Genomic DNA, 26,207 nt, shown 5'->3' on the forward strand with positions numbered 1-26,207 from the left:
ACAAACAAACAAAAAAGTTGGGGAGAAGGGGAAACAAGTGCCCTCAGAGGCGCTTTGTTGAGGATGGAGAAGGGCTGAGCCCACCTGCAGGGCAGAACCAGGTCACATGCAGTGGCCCTCCACTGGGCCTCCCTCCCCCAGTTTCTCTTATCTTCTCTGGGCCTACCATCTACTGTCCTTGGGGGAAGCTGCGGCACCTAGATGGGCAGAGGATGCCAACTTGTAATCTGAAAGGGGCCTTCAAGGACAGGAAATCTCAGATCTGAATGTTGTCTATTTCTATCTCATTTTACCGCAATCTGATTTCCCTGAGAATTAGTCTGTTTCTGAGGGCGCCTTCGAGAAGAATCCTCACAGGCCCAAGCCCTCCCCAGGCCAGGCTCCTGCCCACTCAGGGATGGGGCAATGAGGACTCTGACGAGGCCAGGCTTGTGGGGGAGAGTTAATGTGGGCCATGGCAGGTGCATAACCCAGCTCCTGGCTTAGGAGGCATTGGCATCTGGGCACGGGTGTGCGCCATGACCCGGAAAAGCTGTGTGCAGCCTCCACTTGCCTGCCACCGCCGCCTCTGTTCTGCTGCACAGGGATCCAGCTCCAAGGCTGGGTGGGTGACTCAGCAGCCGATCGCCCCCAGGGAGGGGTGAGGGTGGGCTCATCTCTGACAGTGACAGGCAGATCTCCACCTGAGGCCTCAGACTCCAAGCTGAGCGCAGGTAAGACAGCTAGGACTGAGGGCCTGCTGGGTCCAGGAGAGGTGGAGGATGGCGACAGAGAGACCAGCAAACCCACATTTCCCCAAAGCCTAGAGGGTCTGAACATCGATTTGAAAACAATTCCAGGCTCCCACCCCAGCCCCAAGGCCCCTTCAAAGGCAGTCCTGCTCTGGGGAAGTTCTTCAGTCTCCATGTCCTAGCTGGGCAAGTTCAGTGATGCTGTGGGAATTCATGGCTTTGTGAGGCCGCGGCTGTATCCACAGGGCAGCTCCCCTGCACGCCCCGCACAGCTTAGGGCGAAGGACCGGGTCACTTCTCCACAGTGCAGGGCCGGGCTGCCTGCCCTCTCTGGGGTCCTGCCTGTCTGTGCCCTGGCAAGGGTCAGTCAGGCAGAGAGTGTGACCTCGGGCACCCACCGAGGTGGGCCTGGAGCATCTGCAGCAGCGCCCCTGTCTATAGAGGAGTGAGGATCGGGGGTGGGCAAGATGGTGACCCTCCCTAAACCGAGGAGGGCTCAAAGTGCTGACAGTGCTGGTTTCCAGTCATTTCTCCTTCTCCGAATGGGGCCAAGGCCCCGGGCTAGAGAAGAGCTAGGGGCTCTGACGCTGAGAAAGGGGTGGGCTCAGCAGGCAAGATGCACTGGAGTGGGGAGTAAAGACAGAGAGGAAGTGGGGTCACCAGGACTGGCCTTCCCCTGCTGAGGGGCGGTTTGGCACTGGCAGTGAAGGCCAAGGAAAGGCACCAGGTGGGCCCTGTCCCAGCAGTGGCCTGCCCGCCAGCCACCCACTGCCTCTAGGCCAGGCCTGAATGACTCCCGTGCATCCGCTGGGGGTGAGAATGTCCGGATTTCATGGGTGACTCGCGTAGGGTCAAGAATAAAAAAATACTTTCTATTGAAATATGAATGGAAAAACCCACCTTATAAAATAAGACCTTTTAATCAGGAATGTGGAATTGAAAATGCTCCCCAAGCCTCCTTTCCACAGTGTTTGGGCAGCCCTAATGGAGGTGCCGGGACGCTGGTGAGCCAGGGCCTGGTGAGTGAAAGGCCCTGTCTGCCCGGAGACAGGGAGCATCTGGCGGTGGCCATGCCTCCTGCAGCAGAGGGGTGGTGAGAGGGCCAGGGGACATCAGAGGGACTCCTGGGCTTTCTCTGGGAGGCCAGTGCTCTGGTCACATTTGAGGGTCTTCCTGACAAGGGGACACAGCTGTGACACAGTAAGTATCCTGGGCTGATGGCAAACCCAGCTGGGATGGCTGAGCCGCACTCACCCCCGGCCTTCAGAACGGGGTCAGCAGATGGGCATCAGGCGAAAACGTTCTGTTCCTGGTACTTGCGCCGGCGGGCACAGTGGGGGCAGCCCTTCTTCACCACAGCCTGGCAGCTCTGGTGGAAGATGGTCTTGCACTCGGCACACCTGGGGAGAGAGCAGCACGCCTGCTGGTGCCAGCTGGGCTGGAGGTTGCCCTGTGGCCACGCTGGCCAGCACTTTTGACCAGAACCCACGATACATCTGTGACATACTGTGTAACCCACGCACGCATGCCGTGCCTCTCTGTTCTGGAACAGGAGATTCTCGAAAGAGTGCTTACTGATATGTCACACAATGCACACTGATTTTCTCTATACTATTGCAGTTTTTAATAAATGCTGCTTGAAATTCATTAAGGATTTATCATATTTAAAAACATTTACTTACTTATTTATTTTTAAGACAGAGCCTCACTCTGTTGCCCAGGCTGGAGTGCAGTGGCACGATCTCGGCTCACTGCAACGTTTGCCTCCTGGATTCAAGCAATTATCCTGCCTCAGTCTCCCAAGTAGCTGGGATAACAGGTGCCCACCACCACACCCAGCTTACTTTTGTGGTTTTAGTGAATACGGCACTTCACCATGTTGGCCAGGCTGGTCTCGAACTCTTGACCTCAAGTGATCCACCCGCCTTGGCCTCCCAAAGTGCTGGGATTACAGGTATGAGCCACCGCGCCTGGCCAAGACTGTATAATTTTAAAAACTCACCCCCAGGCCCATTCAGGGCTGAATCCAGGCCAGTGAACACCGACAGAAAAAGAACTAATGTTCCCAGTTCAGTTTTCCACTCCCATGTGGGTTGAGGAAGGTCTGAATGAATTTCTCCACTGAGAGGTTGCTGATAATGAGCAATAACTGGGAACAAGAGTGATCATTTCAGCAACAGAGGCAGTGGCAGTGGCAGGTACCACCCACCAAGTGCCCACTTTGTGCCTGGTCTCATGCCAACAGTGCAGATCGGTAACTCATACAACCCTCCTCAACCCATGCATACACTGAGGCGCCAGGAGGCTCCACGCAGAGAGCCGGCAGCCACCTCTTCTTTAGGAAGACAGATGGTTCCATAAAGGCAGAGGAGTCCTGGGAGAGCTTGTCTTGCCCCCTGAGCTGGACCGGAGCTGCCCATGACTGCCCAGGGCATGGGCTGCCCCGAACAGCAGCACCAGCCCTTGGCACGGCACAAAGCGGATGTTCAATACGTTCCTGCCCATAGAGCGAGGCCTGCTGCCCTGCGTGCTTGGGCCAGGCTGTGGGTGTGGGGAAGGGTGGGGCTGGGAGACAGCTGGCTGGGTGTCTCGCATACCTGACTGTGGTGTCAAACTCAAAGGGGAAGATGATGTCGTGCTGCTGGCAGATCTGGCAGATGAAGCCGCGCTGGGTGCACAGGTCGCAGTGGTAGACGTGCTGGGAGGCGAATTCGATCAGGGTCTTGAGGAATCCTTTATGCACCCCGTTTGCCATCTGCGGAGGGCAAGTAGGAATCCTTCATACACCCTGTCTGCGATCTGTGGGGGGCTGGTAAACTGAGGCCCCAGGCCTTTCAAGCAGCTGCACTGAGGCGCCATGGCACCCTGCCTGGAGAACTTCTACCCCCCGTTTCCACGTGGGCAAGAAAAGCAAACCTCCCTGAGTGAGGCTGAGCAGTGCCAGCGTTCAGCCCGTGGGCACTGAGGCCACTCAGGGCTAATGGAACTCACAGATGAGACCCGACTCCACTGCACCCGCCCCCTGGAGAAAGGAGTATTCCAAACTGTCTTCCTGTGATCCTGGGGTTGCTGGAGTGCTTGCTTATTCCAGGGTGCGGGGGGTATCCGTCCCTGCCCAGGAAGCCGGGGCAGCAGGGCAACCCACCCCGAGCTGCAGAAAAGCTGCAGACTGCTGTCTTCAGTAAACTACAGACACCCCTCCTCCCATCTTCCCTGCTGACTTCTCCGGGAATGAGGCCTCTCTGGAGGTCTGGGCGGGGGAAGCATGACACTCACCTGCTGCAGGTCAGCAACACTGAACCTATGCGGAGACTCCAAGAGCTAATCCCTGTGGTTGAGCCTTCAAACAAAACACAAGCGATTCTTTAGAGAGGTTTCCAAGACCCGGGCCAACCTGTGTTGTTTGTTTTCATTCCCCTGGCGCTGCTCACCAGGCAGACACCTGCCGCCTGGGCGGGGCAGGGGCTAGGAGCGCAATTCAGCTTGCCTGGGCTTGGGACCTAGTCCTCAAGGTAACTAACTGGCTGGTTGGATCTTGGGCACATTACTTAACCTCTCTGAACCTTGGGTTTCCCTGTCTGGGAAATGGAGTTGTCTGGATTGAGTAACTTATTTAAAGCATTTGACTTGGTGCCAAGCTCCCAGCAAACACGTAATTAATCAGGAGGAGGAGGATGGGTGCTGACACCTGGGACCAGGAACTGGGCTAAGAGCTTCATACGCATTCATTCATTTGATCCTCACAATAATCCTGTGAGGCTAGTACTATCACAATTCCAATTTTGAGAAGAGGAAACAGAGAGGTTAAATCACTTGCCTGAGGTCACACAGCTAGTAGGTGGGACAGCTGAAGATTGAACACAGGGGCCTGGCTCCTGAGCCTGCACCCTTGTCCACCTGCTAAATACCTAGAGATGCAGGCTGTTGTCATTACTGCCACCATCACATACCAGGGACACTGCTGGGGACAGCAATGCACAGGATATGGCCTCTGCATTCCTGTGGCCCCTGGTTTGGCCGAGGGACAGACATTCAAGTGTCTGGTTTCAGTGCTACACGAGAGCAATTGAGACGTGTCCTAAGTACAGCAGATCCCATTTCAGAGGTGGCAGGGGCAGCAGAGGACAAGGGCTCAGCCACCAATGTGGCTCTAGTTTCCACCACACCAACGGCAGGGATCCAGCGGGCCCCATCCTGATGGAAACACCTGTAGAAAGTCCCCTGGTACAAAACCTGCCTGGCCTGGCTGTGTGTGTTTGGGTGGGTACTGGCGGTGGGAGGTTACTCCAAGTCAGAGGATGCTTGGGAACCTGCCCCAGGATGCCCCAGACATCTGGGGACAGGATGGTGCCAGCCCTGGGTCTGGGCCTCCCAGGTGCAAGCTGTGGAGCATCTGGATGGGGACTTGGCCTTGTCCCAGCTGGTGGCCTCAGCTGTGGTCCAGGAGAGCCCAATCTGGGGTAGAGACGGTGAGTCCCATCAAGCAGCCACAAAGGCCAAGATGCCAACTGGCCCCTTGGTTTACCATGCTGGTGTCCCCACTAAACTTCCTGCACTCTAGGAAGGGAAGCTGCCATTTGTTACCAAGAAAACATGGGACACAGCGGGTTGGGGGGACACAGGTTGGCCCTGAGCTGGCAGGAGTGTGGGCTGATCTGGATGGAGAATTAGCTTTGCCATCTGTCCTCTGACCACAGTCGTGGAAGCCCTGGGAGCCCCTGTGTCCTGGGCCTGTCACCCTCTCAGCAAGGACTTGCGACTGGTTTCTCTGCAGTGCTCAGTCAAGGCCAGAGGGGAGAGAGCACTGACCCAGGGGCGAGAAGTCACTTCCCCTGCTGGCCTCCAGGAGAGAAACTCTGGTGCACCGGGGCACAGTCAGGCCTACTTGGGGCCTCAGTTTCTCCACCCACACAATGAGACCCTCTTTGTCCTCTGGTGTGAGGCTGGCTACCTGAGAAAGCGACCAGAGGAATCTGGAGAGAGGAAGATGAGGGGAGAGGTCGAATCTTAGCTCCTGGAACCGATGAAGTGACAGGGAAAACAAGGGCTGGAAGATCAGGGGCGCATGCATGGGGGACCTGGGTCCCACCTGTCTCCTGAGCCCCGACTTCTCCTCTGCCCACCACTCCCTGGCTGTCGGGAGGGACACTGAGGTCTGGTGGGTGGACAGGGTGTGGGGCATTTCTGTGATGGCTTCCTCTCAAGGGCTGGAGAGGACACTCTTAGGGGCTTCTCTGGCCCTTGGACACATGTCCGAGGTCTGCCAGAGAGAACCCGGCCAGGCAGCTGCCACTAGTGCCGGACAGCTCCTCCCTGACTTCCTGTCCCACATCCAAGACCTGCCCATGCCTCAGCCCTCTCCTCCTCTCAATCTCCCCTCTGGCTAACTTAGTCCAGGCCCAGCTCCCTGGGTTAATTACACCAGCCGCCACCCAGGGCTCTCCCCTTCACCTACTGCACTCCACTGGGGCCAGAATGGTCTTTTTGTTTGTTTGTTTTTGTTTTTGAGACAGAATCTTGCTCTGTCTCCCAGCCTGGAGTGTAGTGGTGTGATCTTGGCTCCCTGCAACCTCTGCCTCCTGGGTTCAAGCGATTCTCCTGCCTCAGCCTCCCTAGTAGCTGGCATTACAGGCGCCAGCCACCACACCCTGCTAATTTTTGTATTTTTAGTAGAGATGGGGTTTCGCCACGTTGGCCAGGCTGGCCTCACACTCCTGACCTCAGGTGATCCGCCCACCTTGGCCTCTCAAAGTGCTGGGATTACAGGCATGAACCACTGCACCTGGTCTTTTCAAAGTGGCCTTTTCTAAGCCGCTGATCAGAAGTGACAGCCCCGTGCTCACAACCCTTCAATGGTTCCCCACAGGTGGCAGATCAAATCCAAAGTCGTCGAGGGCCCTTTGAGTTCTGGGCCCTGCACCCGAAGCCCAGCTGCCCAGAGCCCCTTAGGGCCTCGGTGAGCTGTGCTCCTGCCCGCCTGCTGCTACTGGTCCCTTAGCCAGGAAAGCCAGGTTCTCCCCTGCCCTTTCTGCTCTTCCCTCGTTTTTCTAAGCCCCAGTTCAATAGACACACGATGTCACTTGTGTTGTGGCAACACGTGAGGTGCAGAAGCAGGTGGTGGTGGGCTCTGAGAAGGGCTGATTGAACGGTCTGCTTTATTCCCTTTCATAAATTTTCCTCCCTTGGAAGACTGACCTTTGTAAAGAAGAAAAACATTTTAGAAGAAAAAAGGAAAAGAACTCTGCGTGCCCTCAGCTCAGATGCCATCTCCTCTGGGAGCTCCTCTGGCCCCTGCCAAGGCTGGATCAGGTGCCCTCAGGGCACACACGATGCTGACCCAGCGCCATCTGTGGCCCAGACTCTGGGTCCCTCACGCAGCCCTCACCACTACTCAGGAGGCCACAGGAATGGAGGAATCACTGGCCCATTTTATAGATGGGAAAGCTGGACCCAGAGAAGTGAAGCAACTTTCCTGACGCACAGTGGCTGAGGGGCTCCCATACTGTTTCCCCTGCCCCACGCTGTTTCCATGGGACTTCCACAGGCACGGCCCTTCCCGCAGCAGGCTGAGCGCATGGCAGGAGTACAGCGCTGCTGCCCAGGGACGGAGCAGGAGGGCCAGGGAGAGAGCGACAGGGCTGCCCCTGGTGCCTGCAGACAGGTCAGCAAAGCCAATGAACAAACTCTCTCAGCAGGGCGGGGACGGGTGAATGGGGCTCACAACCCACCCCACAGGCACCTGGTCTACACAGGTCTGCAGGCCTGTGCAGGTACTTGGCTCCTTGACCAAGGAGGGTGATGAGGCCCCGCCTGACCCCAGAGATTTCACCACCTGGTTAGGTGGGCAGGACAGTCTCTCTGGACTCTCAGAGGTAGGGAGAGTCAGCGCTTGCCAAGAGGTGGAGACCCAGTCACCCGCGGATGCTTGGGATGGGCAGAGCCTCCAGGGGTGAAGCCTTCTAGGGTCTAGGGTCCCACATGGTGGTCCCCGGAGGGCTTTCTGTTCTTTCAGGCCCTGCAGAGGAGACCAAGGCTCAGCTGGCAGCTGTGGGGCCAGATTCTCCTCTTTGCCTAGGGGACAGCCCCCTGCAGCACCCCTTGAGAGCCCCTGGGGACCTGCTCGGGGCACACCCTGGTCCTGAGGAGGCCCGGCGCTGGGAGCACTGCAGCCAGGATGGAAGAGGCAGTCTTCAGACAGGCGGTCTCTAGGCCAGCCCTGTGGCGAGGGAAGGCCAGACGGAGGAACCTGGAGGGGCTTGTGAGCTGGTCCCTGCCCCCAGAAACCCAGAAGAGGCGGACTCGAAGCCCATGCTGGGCAGTAGGCACCGGCAGGCATCCGCTGAGGTCTGCCCTCCTGAGGGTGCCGGGAGAGCACAGCCCTGGGAAGACTGCGGCATGGGCTGTGACCTGAGGACTAAGAAGCATTTATGACAGGCACAGAGAGGCCTGAGTCCCTGTTGAAGCCCGGCATCACATCCCATTCCTGAGCACCAAAGGCCCGAGGCCCTGGGTAAGAGAAGCTTCCGGAAGGGCATCCTGAGGGCCTCGCCCCGATCGTGTCCTCTTTGGAGAATTTCAGGCGGGAGGCTGCCATGGGCCAGACGACGAGCTGGACAGGGAAGAGGCAGGAACATCTGGCCCTTGCCTGCCTCTCACCGGACTCCCCGCTTTCCTCCACACTGTCGCCAAAGTTCTCCCTGGGCTTTCCACCTGTGCCTTCGCTCATGGCCTATGCGTGCTACTCCTTCTGTCTGGAATGCTCTTTCCCCCTTTGCTTCTCCTTTCTAATTCTTCATTTTTCAGGTCTCACCTTAGAAGTCACTTCTTCCAGGAAGTCCTCCCTGCTTTGTCCTCCTCTGATCTGGGCTGGATGTCAAGCCTCTGTGCCTCCAGGACGTCCTTCCTGCCTCTCACCCTCAGCCCCGGATGGAGTTCTGGCTTTCCCACCTGTCTCCCTCTCACCCTCAGCCCCGGATGGAGTTCTGGCTTTCCCACCTGTCTCCCTCTCACCCTCAGCCCCGGATGGAGTTCTGGCTTTCCCACCTGTCTTCCCCTCTCACCCTCAGCCCCGGATGGAGTTCTGGCTTTCCCACCTCTCTTCCCTGCCAGTTCAGAGGCTTCTGGAGGGTCAGCCCTGGTTCTGGCCTGCTTAGTGTTGCAGCCCACACGCCTCGCCAGATGTGCAGAGCTTAGTATGTTCTCAGTCCATGTTTTTGAATGAGCACATGGATACATGAACAAAACCCCAACAAAATCATCCACAAAAAATGTGATCATTTCCCAGGCCCAATGGGAAGATCTCTGCCCAGGTTTCCTCCAGGTGGACACCTTGCCCTGGGCACTGCCCGTGTGTGTGTGTGCGTGTGCACGAGTGCCTGTATATGTGTGCATTTGTGCGCATGTGCATGTGTGTGCATGTCTGTGTATTTGTGTGTACATTTATGTGTGTGGGTGTGTGTACATGTGTGTCTGTGTGTACATGTGCGTGTGTGTGTGTGTTCGTGTGCATGCACGTAGAGGTTGCTCACCTCTTGCTGAGCTCCTTCAGGGCGCCGCTCCGGCACAGGCCCAGGTAATCCCCCAGGAGCTTCAGCTGCTCCCATCTCCTCCCAATGAGGTGCATCCGCTCCACATGCTCGTTCAGAGATGCGTTCACCATCTGCAGGTTGATGAGGGGCTGGGCCCAGATCTGCGTCAGAAATTTCAGGTCCTGTCTGCAGATCTGGGGGTACCACCAGGCATTGGGGATGGGAAGGAATGGCTGTTTAGTAGCACTGCCCGGCCAGGTGCCACATGACCCGCTCACTTACCTGAGGGGCTATCTTCATTTTACAGATGGGGAAACTGACGCTCAGGGAGATGAGGGGATTTGGCTAGGGTCACCCAACTTGTACAGTCAAGCTCTGAACCCAGTTTATCTGACTCCCTAACCCACTCTCCCTCTAATGCCGAGGGTCGCTGCCCCTCCCCAACCACGCTAAGATGAGGGAGGGACTGCTCTGGCTAATGCCCCCTCCTTCTGGGCCTCACAGGTCAGGGTCTCTGGGTTGAGGAACCCTCGGGGCTCCTTCCCCCAGAGTTGTTTCCTGGCCACGCCAGTGACCCCATCCTATTCCTAGGGTCAGAGTGCCACAGCAGACACATCTGGGCTGAGGGCTGCCTGTGACCTTCCTCCCTCTCCCACAGAGGCAGCCTTCCAAGTTTCCCACCCCCAAGTACATAGTGGAGCTGAGGGGGGCCACTCTCTCGGGCCCCCAAAGACAAATCCAGAAGGAAGAATGTGCTGGAAGTGAGTGGCGGGGGTGGGGAGAAGGAGGGAAGGGGCTTAGTGATGCCTGCCGGCCCTCTGACGACTATTGACCTGGAAATGACCTGGCGGGGTTTGACCCTTAATTCTCTATGAGCCAACACTGAGTGCAGCTTTTGGCTGTATTAATAGAGGTAGGAATCCAGAGCCAGAGAGGTGATACTGGTGCAGTTGTTGGCAGTGCTCTGGGACCCTTACTGTAGGCAAGCCCCAAGAAGGAGGACCTGGGAAGAACTGGGGCTACCATTCTCGGGGCTCAAGGCCAACGCTGGGCCCCCGAGGGGATCTATCCTGTGCTTCTAGCATCACAGATTCTGCAGTTCCCTCTCCAGGAGTTGAGTTAATAATCCTTGCCCTGGAGGGTGGTGAGGAGTAGGGCCTCTGGGAGAAGAAATTCTCATGCCTAGAATGGCAGCCCTCGTCCCAGCCTGAGAGAGACAGGAGGCTCCGTGTCCTTGACTGCTTACTGTGACAGGCCTGGTTGGGAAACCTCTTTCTCCCCAGATCCCCTTCCCTGCCCCGAGCCAGAGCCCCATTTCCGACTGGACTGCATCCCCAGTGAATAAACCGGGGCAGTGGGCAAGACTACCAGGTTACCCCCGCAGGAAGGATACCCCCAGGGCCACACCCTTCACTGTCCATGTGTTGTCTTGTTTTTAAACTACTCTTACCCTGACCTCAGTCCCTAGAAGGTTTGAGGCAGATCACAACAGAAACACACGTGGTGAACTGGCAAATTCACTGAAAAGCCAGGACCACGAAAAGCAAGTTAGAGACGGGACTCAAGACGGAGAGGAATTAGGGGGCAGATGATGTACAGGTGCTAAGGTGGTGGTTGCTGAAGAAAATTTAGCTCTGACTTTCCTGCTAGGTAAGGTGAAAAGAGAAGGGCTATCAGGTGCATGTCTCTTTGTTGTTGAAAAATTAATAAAACCCACCCAGATGTTGAGGGAATCAAAGCTTTTTCCTAACCCTTCGCTCTTAAATTTCTTGTGTGTAGCTCCATGAACATGGGATCTAGAAGGACAGGCAGGTACCCTGCAAAACAGCTCCAGGGAGGTTTAACGGGGCTGCTTCAGGTAGCATTACTATGATGAAGGCCAGCAGCATGACCTCGTGTCTGAGCTCAGAAAAAGCAGTTCTGCAAGGAACCTGACTGTATAGCTCCATTCAGTTCTACAAAGCAAAGTTGGAAAACTGGTTTTGTAGCAGGACGAGCGGCAGACAAAACTCCTCAGACACTGGATTAAAGAAGGAAGAGGTTTTTTTTATTCAGCCGGGAGCGTCGGCAGACTCACGTCTTAAGAGCCGAGCTCCCGAAAAAAGAAATTCCTACCTCTTTTAAGGGCTTACAACTCTAAAGGGTCCACGTGAAAAGGTCATAAGTCAAGTAAGCATGAGGAACTTAACTGGGGGCTACATACATCAACTAACAGAACAAAAAGTTTTACAGTGCTTTCTCATACAATGTCTGGAATTTACAGATAACACTAGTAGTTTTGGTCAGGGGTTAATATCATTATTATTTTAACCACCAGAGCCAGGTGGTGGCGCCAAGTTCGTCTAGCTATTTATCTTACTTTTGTTTCTTTCCAACTTTTGGCTTTCCCCCTTCTCTCCTGTCTTATAAACTAGGGAAAAGGGGAGGTGGAGGAGAAGCTGGGAAGGACAGCAGAAGTGGTGGTCTCACTCCATAGTTTCCTCTCATGAGCTACTCTGATGAGTCGGTCTGGAGTTCTGTGGGGTTTTGTTTTTGTTTTTATTTTTTGTTTTTGTTTTTAGAGACAAGGGGGTTTGGGTTTTCTTTCTACCCAGCAGGCACGGCTCAGTGGCAGACACCAACCACTGGCATCTGGGTTGTATTTCATAATTCGCAGGGTACTTGCAGAACCTTTCCTCATTTAAGCTTTGTAATAACCCCACAAAATAGCTGGTAGTAGCTGAATTTTACAGACACTGAAATGGAAGCTTGAAGAAATTAGGTGAAGGTCAGGGTAAGGCAACTAGTGAGCAGCAGAGCCCGCCCTCTGGTCCCAAGGTCCGGGGACCCTTCTGCCTGCCCCTGGGGGAGACAGGGCACGTGTTCAGGACTTGAGTCAGGGCCTTTGCTTTTTGCCCAGGACACACCCACTGGCTGCTCCCACGGGCCCCCGCTGTGGAGACACCTCTACACCGTAAGAACTATCCAACCACGGGGTGCCGAAGCCAGCCTTGCCCCACAGTCCTGAGGCATCAGACACTGTGCAGACTGCCCTGCCCCCTGCCGGCTTCCTGTCCACTCCCTATGGCCAGCCCTGACCCCAGCCCCTGTCCCCCAGCCACTTCATTGCTCGCCATAGCCCCTACTCTGCTGCTTCCATTCTGGGGCCCGAGTGGAGGGGTGGACCGAGAGGAGGCTGGCATGGCTGAGCCAGCAGCAGGGACACTAGACACACGCAGCAAGGGGTAATGGAGCAGAACGCAGGCTCTGGAACCAGCCAACATGGCGAAACCCTATCTCTACTGGAAACACGATAATCAGCTGGGTGTGGTGGTGCACGTCTGTAATCCCAGCTCCTGGGGAAGCCGAGGTACTTGAGCCCAAGAGTCAGAGGTTGCGGCAAGCTGAGATCATACTACTGTACTCCAGCCTGGGTGACAGAGCAAGACTCTGTCTCAAAAAAAAAAAAAAAAAAAAAAAAGGCCGGGCGTGGTGGCTCAAGCCTGTAATCCCAGCACTTTGGGAGGCCGAGACGGGTGGATCACGAGGTCAGGAGATCGAGACCATCCTGGCTAACACAGTGAAACCCCGTCTCTACTAAAAAATACAAAAAACTAGCCGGGCGAGGTGGCGGGTGCCTGTAGTCCCAGCTACTCGGGAGGCTGAGGCAAGAGAATGGCCTGAACCCGGGAGGCGGAGCTTGCAGTGAGCCGAGATCCGGCCACTGCACTCCAACCTGGGTGACAGACCGAGACTCCGTCTCAAAAAAAAAAAAAAAAAAGGAAACACTGGAGGACATTAAACAAACAGCAGATCCTCCAGCCTGGCCGACATAAAAATACAAAAATCAGCTGGGCGTGGCAGGTGCCTGTAATCCCAGCTACTCTGGTGGATGAGATAAGAGAATCACTTGAACCTGGGAGGCGGAGCTTGCAGTGAGCCGCGACAACAAAGGGAGACTCGACCTCAAAACAAACAAACAAACAAAAAACAAAACAAATAGCAGATCTGAACAAGCCCCGCAGAGCTGTTACATAAACCAACTACTGAGGGTAAAGACCTTTGGAAGGACCATTTAAAACACCTGGGGCTTCATGGGGTTGGATTAGATCTGAGCTACAGGTGGAATCAAGAGCTCTCTACAATCATCACTTGCATAGAGTAGTTTTCAGGAAAATATTTTCCTATTTGACAGGTGAAACAGTATTTTTGTCCTCTGTAGGCAGTTTTGAGACAATATAGTACTTTTCTGGAAATGCTTCCCTGAATGAGCACAATTATGATGACATTCTGCAATGAGGTTTTATAGTACTTGTGGGAACACCTTGCCCCTTCAGCAATGGAAAACAGGACTTCAGAGCTGCCTTCTGAAAGGCCTGGTCCCTGCAGATGGGACCCACCTGGGACCCTCCTGGTCACCTACCCATCTGCCTCTGGTGTACCACCCAGAGGCTCTTATGCCCCTGTGCGGGGGCTGCCTGGGGGCATTAGACCAAGCATGCGTGCCTTCCCCAGGAAGCAGGCAAACCAAGGAACCAGGCAAACCCAGATCTGAATGCAGCCATGCCACTTCATCACTATGTGACCAGATAGATTTCCTAACCTCTCTGAGCATCCATTTCTTCAGCTGTAAAATAATGATAGTTCTTACAGTGTATTGTTGTAAAGATCAATTAGTAGGGGGAGTTCTGAGTGGTGGAAATATGAGTGGTGGTTATTCTTGTCTTTGTGCCTACCTTTAAAAAAAATTAACAGATCCTTTCTACCACAGCAGCTCCCAAGTTACTAGGAGCTGACTCTGGCCACACCACTCACTCTCTACCCATCTCCCCAGGCTGCTTCTGGCAGATCGGCTTCTTCTTTGTACGACCCGAGCTCTGTGCCTTCTCTGGCCTCTATTACTGTGACATTTGCCACCAAGACGATGCCTCAGTGATTCTGGACAGGGTCATCCACAACTGGGACCTCACCAAGCACCTGGTAAGTCTCGAGCCCAGCCTGTCACAGCCACTCAGGGCTGCTGAGCGACAGAGGGGTGTTCACTCCTCTTTGCTGCTGCTGTTCATCTGTTTAGAGGAGTTTGGCTCCTCTAAACAAGGGAAGCCGGGGTCACTGGTTCAGGCACTGTGATGTAGGGGAGCTAACCAAGAGAAAAGCTTGGTGCTTGTCCACAGCTCTGGGCAGAGCTCCGTCGGTGGCTATCTTGGTCCCCAGGAAGGAGTCTGAGGATGGTTTCCTGCAGCTACAAACATAACTGCTTAAGGCACCAACAGATAAATGATAGATAGATAGATAGATAGATAGATAGATAGATAGATAGATAGGCAGGTGGATGGTGGATGAGTGGATGGGCAGGTGGATGGGTAGATTGGTGGATGGGTGGATAGGTAGGTGGATGGGAACCTGGCTAGGTAGATGGGTAAATGGGTAGGTGGATGAGTGGATGGGTTGGTGGGTAGGTGGATGGGTAGATGGGTGGGTGAATGGGTAGATGGCTAGATGTTAGGTGGATGGGTAGGTAGACGGGTGGGTGATTGGATAGATGACTAGATGGGTAGATGGGTAGTTGGATGGGTAGATGGGTGGGCGGTGTGTAGATGGGTGGGTGGATGGGTGAATAGTTAGGTGGATGGGTAGATGGGCTGGCCAGAGAGTCGGCTATACCTTGGAGCAGTCATCCTTAAAGACTATCAAGTAGGCGTATCCATCAATTAATGATGAGGAACCAAGAAGACAGTAAATGACAAAGCTAATGTAGTAGCAAAGCTGACACAAGGTGACATGGAGCTCAAAGAAGGAACAGACTTTTAATAATATGTCTAAAGCAATAGTTTCATAAATGCAATTGTTAGCTCAGAGGAAGTAATAATGACCCACACGGTGAATGGTCCATGGTAGAACTGCATTCTTTCTAGCTTTCTATGATTCCATAGCAAGCTGCAGAAAGAGAAAAAAGAACGTGCACTGTGGTAGACTATAAAAAATTGCTTCAACAAAATTTCCAACCAAAATTGGTCTTCCAGACCTTTCTCCATCCCTTTATCCTGAATGGGCTTCTATAAAATCCTCAACAAATAGAATATACAGAGAATGACAGTGTATGATTTCTGAGGATAAGTTCTAAAAGTTAATACAGCTCACTGTCTCTATTGAAGCTTGTTGTGGAATGTACCAGGTATAACGAAGCCAATGCCATGTAGAAAGTCAGCATGTGAGTCTTCCAACAGACAGCATCAGCTAACATCTAAGCCAATGGCTGGCATCAACTTCCAGATTTGTGAGGAAGCACTCTTTAGACAATTCTAGCAACCAGTCTTTGCAATACCCCCCAATGACAATGATCAGAGCAAAATCAAAATAAAATTGCTGCTTTATGAAAATAAATGTTGTCATTGTTTTAAGCCACTTAATTGAGGGTTAGTGTATTACACAGAAATAGATGACCAGTAAAAACTTTGAGTACTGAAGATGTAAGAGCACTAAGGATTAAAAGTGCTGAAAGAACTGGAAGTGAACAGCAGAGGAGGAAAAGTTAAGAAGGAAATCAGAGCTCCTCAGAATGTCAAAAACAGAGAGATTTGCATTTCGGCTGAGGATAAGAAGAACACAGATCAAAGGCATAGAGAATAAAATATGCTTGAAATATAGACTCAACTCCCAGTGTTTCAGCTACTGATAAAAGTCAGATTTTTTCAGAAGTCAAGAGATCAAGACTATCCTGGCCAACATGGTGAAACCCCGTCTCTACTAAAAATACAAATTAGCTGGGCGTGGTGGTGGTGCCTGTAGTCCCAGCTACTCGGGAGGGTGAGGCAGGAAAATTGCTTTACCCTGGGAGGCGGAGGCTGCAGTGAGCCAAGATTGTGCCACTGCACTCCAGCCTGGCGACAGAGTGAGACTCCATCTCAAAAAAAAGAAAAAAGAAAGAAAGAAAGTCAGATTTTTTCAGACAGAAGTGTTTTAGCAGCATTCAAAATAAATTTACTGAGAAAATCACAGTGTCTCTTTTGGGAAAAGTGACCATCTCCTAGTCCAACTGTCTACCTAAAAGCAGAGTCTGAAACATATATAGCATGTAATTGTTACTGTATTTCTTTTCTCATAGTTAAAATCATTGAATGCCATCTTTGGTATGAAAACATTGTGCAGAGTTCAAAACACTAAAAATATACAAGTAGTTCTTAGTGTTTGGTTATAAAAACAAACTACATTAGATGAGATAAAAGAGCTACTGCTTTTCATTTATTCAATAATAGTTATATTGAATCTTACTGCTATTGATCTTTACATATACGCAGTGGAACAATGAGTTTATTAATAATATTTCAAAATTTTAAAATAAACTGAAAATTCAAAATTATAGAGCTAAATTTACACATAATACTATACTAACAAAATTCTGTGTGGTCAAGGATATTTATTTGAACATAATTTTATATTTAGTTAACGATAATAGCCAGATAATTGCTTTTCTATGAAGAAATGCTGAAAAGGATGAGAAGGCACTATTTTAAAATGAACAGCTGAGATTTAATCAGAACACCATTGATCAATAACTGTTTTAAAATCACTGAAATAAAAATCATCTGACATATGTTGTTTACCTTAAGTATATACTAATTTTATAAGTTTTTGTACACACACACACACACACACACACACACAAGCACTTTTCCCAGCTTTCTCTTCATGGAGTAATTTAATTTATTCCATTTTAAAAATCTTAGACTCAGAAAATAATAAATAATTAAGGAATATAATAGAACTGATTACATGATTTCAGTAAGCTAAAAATTATGTTTGCTCTGTATTTCTCACTATATCAATGATATTCTTCATTATACAAGTATAACACTTCCTAAGAGCAATTAGTTAAGTAAAACTTTGTCAGGGAGAAGATATGAGGATTATTTTCTTGTTTAAAAAAACTAACTTGCCAACAAACAGGCATGATTGAATGAGAAAAGCTTCCGTTGTTTACGACCCTGCTCCTGAAGTGAAATTTGGATCCTAAACACCAAATGGTGGGTTCATCTGCCATGATGCATGACATCTGTTTCATCAAACAGAATAAACTCTGTTAAAGATGTTCCTTAAAAGGTCTAATTTCAAGTATACCCTGCCATCAGAGTTGATCTACCATAGGTAGACTAACAAATACCAACCAAATAAAATCTAATGCATAAAGGACAGAAAAACAAGTTACATGTTTCCCCAAATTTACAAAATTGATTGCTCATTAAGATGTTAATGGCTGGGTGCAGTGGCTCACACCTGTAATCCCAGCACTTAGGGAGGCCGAGGCGGGCAGATCACAAGGTCCAGAGATGGAGACCAACCTGGCTAACATGGTGAAACCCCGTCTTACTAAAAATACAAATTAGCTGGGCATGGTACCACACCTACCACACCTGTAGTCCCAGCTACTCAGGAGGCTGAGGCAGGAGAACTGCTTGAACCCAGGAGGTAGAAGTTGCAGTGGGCTGAGCTGTGCCTTTGCACTCCAGCCTGGTGACAGAGCAAGACTCCGTCTAAAAAATCATAATAAAAAAATAAAAAGATGTTTATATGTACATCTTAATTTAATTCACTATCTCAGATTATTTTTAAATTTGCTTTTAAGCTTGATGGAAAATTCCTCTGATCTGTGGTATAATTTGAGTTCAAAATGGATTAATCATTTCCAAATTTTTATCTTGAATCAGGAAACATTCATTTATTACCAGCCATTTCTAAAATTGCTTTTAAACCTATACAATAGGAATTTGATTGGGTTACTAAGGTAAGTCTGGACATGATAAAGTAGGTTGTAAAAATTTGAAATTTTTAATCACACGAATCAAATCAACATTCTAGGAAATCAAGTACGATATCTACTGAAAGGGTGATGACATTTTAATAATTACGGTATTGTGCTTTTATAGCTGGTTTCTGAAATTGTACTATCACTGATTATCACAGACAAGATACAATAATAAGGTTACCCGCAGAGAAAAGATAAAATGCCTTGTAAATTCAACTTTCCAGATTTTCAATGTTCGAGTTTTTGTACTAAACAAAGTTGAAGTCATATGTTCAGAAACGTTCCTGTATTTAAAAAACAAGCTTCCGGCATTTCCCCATAAAACACATTTCTAAGTACCAAGATGGAGTAATTAGACAGATGTTTCTGCATGGAATTCTATAAATTGTCACACCTGTTTAGTTGAACAAAGAATGAAAATATGCAGACTCGAACATAATTCAAGGAATTATTAAAAGACTGACACTTTACCAGCAGAAATCACTTAATATAGGAAAAGCATCAGTCATTTTTCAGGGAGTCATCAAGTGACTTTTAAATCACTAAAAATGACAAATTAGAAATGCAAAATTATCACTACATAAGCAGTATTACTGTGATGTATAGAACATCTGTCACCAGTGATAGCTATTCAACATTCTTCAAGGGGGGCCAGTGGATGCATTCAATATTACAAGGCTAAAAGCAGTGATTACATTTTTTTTTCACTTTTAAAACAAAGAAAGCAATCATATAATTTTCAGTTAGTATAAAAACTGAATGTATTCTGAGTCAAAAATAAGCAGGTATCATTTTCCATATGGCCATTTGTAGCAAATCATACATTTCATTTTTAAGAAATGGTATATTTTTCAAAGTTTTTTCTGTGTGTTAATAAAATACCTCCATGAAATCACAGAAAGCTGTGATTCTTTTCTTTCTGTACATGGCAATAAGAGCGTACAATACTCGGCCAGACGCGGTGGCTCATGCCTGTAATCCCAGCACTTTGGGAGGCCGAGGCAGGAGGATCACAAGGTCAGGAGTTCAAGACCATCCTGGCTAACATGGTGAAACCCCATCTCTACTAAAAATACAAAAAAGTAGCCAGGCGTGGTGGCGGGCGCCTGCAGTCCCAGCTACTCTGGAGGCTGAAGCAGGAGACTTGCTTGAACCCAGGAGGTGGAGGTTGCAGTGAGCCAAGATAGTGCCGTTGCACTCCAGCCTGGGCAACAGAGTGAGACTCTGTCTCAAAAAAAAAAAAAAAAGAGTGTACAATACTCAAATATAACTCTGCGATTTCAGACTAAAAAAACTGTGCCATACCTATTTTCAAATATGTCTGTCAGCAAAGAATAATACTTTGAACTTACTTTAAGATTAAGAACATCCCCACATCTCGTACTCTCCTCATTATCAAACATTTATTCCATACCTTCTATGTGCTGTAAAGTAGGGCTGTAAATCTGAATTGATCACAGGCTTTGCTGTCAGGAACTTTGCAAATCAGTAGGAGGAGTAAAGGAAGTGGATTTTTGCAGAAGTGAAGGAAAAGAAGAGAGACTTTATTCTAGAGAAGATACAATATATGAGTGACAGTAGAGAAAATATGAACGTATATGGCCTGTTCATAATACAATCACTAAGACTAGTTGATTACAGCAAATGATTGGTTAAGAAAATATTGAAAAATGCTTATAAAAGTAGACATCAATTACATAAACACCTGAATGCCATAAAAAGGATACTGGATTTGACTGTATTCACAAAATGGTGGAAAAAACATTAAATGAGAAGTTGTTATGCCAAACAATAGCAAAAGTAGCCAAAGCTAAAATTAATTAAATCTTACCAAGTATTTTACATGAATTGGTTCATTTAGTCTTAAGAAAAACACATGAAAAATGCTACTCAATTCTCTTTCCCCTTAAGTTCACCCTCTTGACAGTGCTCCATTTACTGGTTTCCTCATTTATGTTAGTGAATTTCATTTTTAAACAATTACCAAATTATAGTGAAGTCGGACCACTTTACAAGAAATTGATCTTTACGCCTAATTATACATAACTGATTTTAGCTAAATGTCCCAAATTACTGTTTCTACTTGAAATGGCCCTGTTTAGAATCACTGAAGAGTTGCTTGTTTCACTGAAAACCCAGAAAAGTTCTGAAAATTAAAAAGAAACAGAGAGAGAAAGCCACATTGACATTTGCTATTCTGTGTTGGTGTAGCTTTTATTCAGATGAACTCTGTTACTGAAAACTACAAAAGTTCTGTATAAATACACACAGAAATCTGCACAAAGCCCTTTCAGAACGAACAAAACCAGGCAGAAACAGAATGCGTGAGTAAACTCAAAAACTTATCCAAAGAAATTATCTAATCTGAAGAATGGTGAGAGGACCACAAATGGTTGAACTAAAATGAACAGAGCCTCAGTGACCACTAGGAGAATTCTGAGTCTACCATGCGTGTAACTGTAGAAGGAAAGGAAAGAGATATTTTGGCAAATAACTCCTTGGCAAATATGTGGCAAATATCAAAAGAGGCTGAAGTACAATTCTGGTAGAATTTTTAAAATAAATTGACAAGTGAATTCTAAGATTTATATGTATACGCAAAGGATCTAGAATAGTCAGAACAATTTTGATAAAGACTAAGAAACAAGAGGATTTGTTTTATAGAACCTCAAGTTTTTTTTTGTTTTTTTTTGTTTGTTTGTTTTGTTTTTTTTTTTTTTTTTGAGACGGAGTCTCGCTCTGTCGCCCAGGCTAGAGTGCAGTGGCCAGATCTCAGCTCACTGCAAGCTCCGCCTCCCGGGTTCACGCCATTCTCCAGCCTCAGCCTCCCGAGTAGCTGGGACTACAGGCGCCCGCCACCTCGCCCGGCTAGTTTTTTGTATTTCTTAGTAGAGACGGGGTTTCACCGTGTTAGCCAGGATGGTCTTGATCTCCTGACCTCGTGATCCACCCGTCTCGGCCTCCCAAAGTGCTGGGATTACAGGCTTGAGCCACCGCGCCCGGCCAAAACCTCAAGTTTTAATATAAATATACACTAATCAAGAGACACTAGTATTGGCTAAGGAAAGAAAAACAGATCAATAGCATATAATAGACATTACAGAACTAGACATACACACATATATGTTTAATTTATGTTTGATAAGACGCCAAACAAATCTATGGGTAAAAGAAAGAGTTGCCACATGGTGCTGAACTGTATTTCCATATATTAAAAAAATAAACCAACCTTCCATTAAATGCAAAAATTAACTGAGTGGATTATAAACCTAAACAGAGGGCTAAAACTGTATGTCTTCTACAAGAACACATTGGAGAAATTATTTGTGACTTTGGAACATGCAAATGGTTCCTAAAGAAGGCATAACACCTACAAAATGTGTTTTAAAATGATAAATTGATTTTATTAACATTGAAACCTTTTGCTTATCAAAATACATGAAAAAATAAATAAAAAGGTGGCCAGGCGCGGTGGCTCAAGCCTGTAATCCCAGCACTTTGGGAGGCCGAGGCGGGCGGATCATGAGGTCTGGAGATCAAGACCATCCTGGCCAACATGGTGAAACCCTGTACCTACTAAAAATACAAAAAAAAAAAAAAAAAATTAGCTGGGCAGGGTGGCACATGCCCATAGTCCCAGCTACTCGGGAGGCTAAGGCAGGAAAATTGCTTGAACCCACATGACTTGATTGCTCTAAGTTGCCAGAGGTATCGGGTAGCTGGTCATTGTTTTTTTTTGTTTTGTTTTTTGTTTGTTATTCTTTCTTTTTTTTTCTTTTGGAGTTAACACTACATGTATAGTATTGCTCACGTTAGCAGTTTTCTGTAAAGAGGGCAAGCGTCAGGATAATAGGTGGACTTTTTACTCACCTATTTTACCGCAATCTCACCCTGCAGGTGATGGTCAATGCTTGCTGCTCCATCTTTATTCATCGTTAATGTCATGACAACTCGGGGGGAAAACCATAACAAGCCTAGTTTGGTTACAGGTACACACAAGCTTGAATATTTCTCTGCACTGAAATGAAAGTGGCATAGTTCATCACCACCTGCTACAATCTGTAGAGCATCTTATCAGCCATAGAAATAGGACAATCTATAAAACTCTGGGGAGGGTGGGGGAGGAAATGACAAAGTGTCTGTCAAAAACAGACATACCTAAAGCAAGGTGGATGTAGCAAATCTCTGTCACTGCTTGAGAAGAACTTTGAGCTTGTGGCAGTTTTGCAGACTTAACATGACTTCAGCACTTTACAACATATTTTTTACTATGAATGTTCAATACAATTTAATATTTATAACTGATTTCTGAGGGATCTGCTCCATGTCTGTTCTGTTATCTGCATGAAAACAAAATGTATGCCAATTTCAATATGTCAATAATCAAGGTTTTAAATGTTTGGAAGAAAATACAAACAAGATTGCTGATTTGTTCTGTATTCGTGACATTCTGGTACTTCTAGATTTGCAATAAATTTATGGTTTTTTTTAAAAAGCCTGATTTTCTTCTAAGATTTTTTTAGTGACTCTCACAGCATTCAGTGTTTGATGCAATTAAAATTATAAAAACTCACCAAAGATTCACTCCAAATAAATAATTTTTTAACATTTATCTTCTGTAAAACCTTTTAACTCTACTACAGACACATAAAGTTTCCCAAGAAGTATCTACTGAACTTTTAATGTTTATTTGTTTGTTTATTTATTTATTTATTTAGAGACAGAGTTTCGCTCTTGTTGCCCAGGCTGGAGTGCAATGGCACAATCTTAGCTCACTGCAACCTCTGCCTCCCAGGTTCAAGTGATTCTCCTGCCTCAGCCTCCCGAGTAGCTGGGATTACAGGTGTCCACCCCTATGCCCAGCTAATTTTGTGTATTTTTAGTAGAGATGGGGGTTTCACCATGTTGGCCAGGCTGGCCTCAAACTCCTGACCTCAGGTGATCCACCTGCCTAGGCCTCTCAAAGTGCTGGGATTATAGGTGTGAGCCATCGTGTGTGGCCTGAACTTTTTATGTCTTCTTTTTTTTTTTTGGTCATTGAAAGCAGGACAATTTTATTTTAGATTGAGTCTTTCATACAAATTATTTTAAAGCACCTTAGAAAAAGACTAAATAATTCAAGGGAAGTATTAAGTAATGAATAACAGGAGCGGGAAACAAAAATTAAACAATATAATCAAATGAAGAAGCACGTTTTCATCTAAGAATTGAAATAAGAATGAAAGCAGCGATGGAATTTAATTATTAATGAAAAATATATGAATGAAATGATATCATGGTAGCCAGAGTAAGCCTATCAAGAATCATAAAGGCAAATAAAGATTACACTCAGTTACAGAATCGTTCTAAGAACTGTTGTAACCTGTAAGTAAACAGCACAGACTCTACATGCCAGGGGTTGGCAAACTTTTTCTGTAAAGGTCCAGATAGTAAATATTTAAAGCTTTGCAGGCCACGAGGCCTCTGTCTAGTCAACTCTGCCATTGACGGTCAAGAGCAGCCCCAGACAATATATAAATCAATGAATGTGGCAATGTTTCAATGGAATTTTATTTATGGATACTGAAATGTGAATTTCACAAGATTTTCATACAGAAAATATGTATTTCTTTCAATCACATAAAAACATTAAAAACACACACACACTATTAGCTCTCAGGCTGAAAAAAAATAAGCAGTGGACTGGATTTGGCCTGTGGACCACAGTTTCTAGCCCCTTCACCACACATCTGTAACACTGGCACAGGTCACTATCGCCAGAAGCAAAACTCTGAAAACTAACAGTCCTGACCCATGGGAAGGATTCATTGTGGTCAAAGTAATGATTAGATCATAACTGCCCCCAAATAGGAAAGATCAAACAGCTAACACATTTTTTTTTTTTTCTTCTGAGACAGAGTCTTGCTTTATCATCCAGACTGGAATGTGGTGGCATGATCTTGGCTCACTGCAACCTCCACCTCCCGAGTTCAAGCAATTCTCCTGCCTCAGCCTCCCAAGGAGCTGGGATTACAGGCGTGCACCACCACACCCAGCTAATTTTTGTATTTTTTGTGGAGACAGGATTTTGCCATGTTGGCCAGGCTAGTCTCGAACTCCTGACCTCAAGTGATCTGCCCACCATGGTCTCCCAAAGTGCTGGAATTACAGGCGTGAGCCGCCGCGTCTGACATTATAGCTAACACATTTGTTGATTATGTTTTCTTTTTTTCCTTTTTTTTTTTTTCTGAGATGGAGTTTCACTCTTGTTGTCCAGGCTGGAGTGCAATGGCGCGATCTCAGCTCACTGCAACCTCCAGTTCCCAGGTTCAAGTGATTCTCCTTCCTCAGCCTCCCAAGTAGCTGGGATTACAGACATGTGCCACCATGCCCAGCTAATTTTTGTATTTTTAGTAGAGACAGGGTTTCGCCATCTTGGCCAGGCTGGTCTCGAACTCCTGACCTCATGTGATCCACTCTCCTCGGCCTCCCAAAGTGCTGGGATTACAGGCGTGAGCCACCACACCAGGCTGTTAATTATGCTTTCATTTTCCTGATTAAAAAGATTCTGCTTTAAGCTTGTTGACTTCAAGAGGTTTCAGTATAAACCTTATGTAGACTTTCTCTCCCCAAAACTAAAATTATTCGAGTTATAAAAATGAATTGGGCCAGGCACGGTGGCTCCAGGCCTGTAATCCCAGCTCTTTGGGAGGCCAAGGCAGCAGATCACCTGAGGTCGGGAGTTTGAGACCAGCCTGACCAACATGGGAAAACCCCACCTCTACTAAAAACAGAAAATTAGGTGGGTGTGGTGGCGCATGCCTATAATCCCAGCTACTCGGGAGGCTGAGGCAGGAGAATCACTTGAACTTGGGAGACGGAGGTTGCGGTGAGCCGAAATCGCGCCATTGCACTCTAGCCTGGGCAACAAGAGCGAAGCGAAACTCCATCTTAAAAAAAAAAAAAAAAAGAGTTAAGATCTTGTACTTTTTTTTTTTTTTGAGTCGGAGTCTCGCTCTGTTGCCCACGCTGGAGTGCAGTGGCGCAATCTCGGCTCACTGCAAGCTCCGCCTCCCGGGTTCACGCCATTCTCCTGCCTCAGCCTCCCGAGTAGCTGGGACTATAGGCGCCCGCCACCTCGCCCGGCTAGTTTTTTGTATTTTTTAGTAGAGACGGGGTTTCACCGTGTTAGCCAGGATGGTCTCGATCTCCTGACCTGGTGATCCACCCGTCTCGGCCTCCCAAAGTGCTGGGATTACAGGCTTGAGCCACCGCGCCCGGCAAGATCTTGTACTCTTTTAAGACCTATGTATCCGTAACTAATACAAAATGTGTCCAAACCTTTTAACAAAGTTGTACATTTTATACTCCAATAACATGTAATGTAGTTTTTGAGCAGTTGCCTTTCCCTTAGCTTAATACCTGGTGATAAAATAGAAAATGGATTCTATGTCAGCATTCTTGTGGCGCAGGTGAAAATCACCAAGTGGTATTTATTACATTTAGATTTCCATACTCTAATTCAACTATTGTAAATCAGAAATCATCATGATCCCTCAGCTGGGTGTGGTGGCTCACGCCTGTAATCCCAGCACTTTGAGAGGCTGAGGCAGGTGGATCACTTGAGGTCAGGAGTTCGAGACCAGCCTAGCCAACATGGTGAAACCCTGTCTCTACTAAAAATACAAAAATTAGCCGGGCATATTGGTGCACGCCTGTAATCCCAGCTATTCGGGAGGCTGAGGCAGAAGAATCACTCGAACCTGGGAGGTGAAGGTTGCAGTGAGTCGAGATTGCACCACTGCACCCAAGCCTGGGTGACAGAGCAAGATTCTATCTCAAATAACATAAATTCAAAAAGAAATAAAAAAGAAATAATGATCCTTATTTTCACAAGTTGGCAAATATGGGGCTCACGAATAGGGAACTAGAGTTTAGAAGCCATTGCCTTTAAATCTTTAAACGGTGGCCAGGTGTGGTGGCTCATCCCTGTAATGCCGGCACTTTAGGAAGCCAAAGTGAGTGAACTGCTTGAGCCCAGGAGTTCAAGACCAGTCTGGGCCACATGGGAAAACCAAAATAAGGCAGGTGTGGTGGCTCATGCCTGTAGTCCCAGCTAGTCGAGAGGCTGAGGTGGGAAGATCACATGAACCCAGGAGGCAGAGGCTGCAGTGAGTCCAGATGGCA

At 48.0% G+C, this 26,207-nt stretch overlaps 1 pseudogene; it reads right to left on the bottom strand.

The window, feature by feature from the left end:
• Nucleotides 1-1,979: 1,979 nt before the first annotated feature.
• Nucleotides 1,980-9,354, bottom strand: LOC112610305 (annotated as a pseudogene).
• Nucleotides 9,355-26,207: the final 16,853 nt, after the last annotated feature.

Source organism: Theropithecus gelada, chromosome 16, assembly GCF_003255815.1.
Source record: "Theropithecus gelada isolate Dixy chromosome 16, Tgel_1.0, whole genome shotgun sequence".
NCBI classification, from domain to species: domain Eukaryota; kingdom Metazoa; phylum Chordata; class Mammalia; order Primates; family Cercopithecidae; genus Theropithecus; species Theropithecus gelada.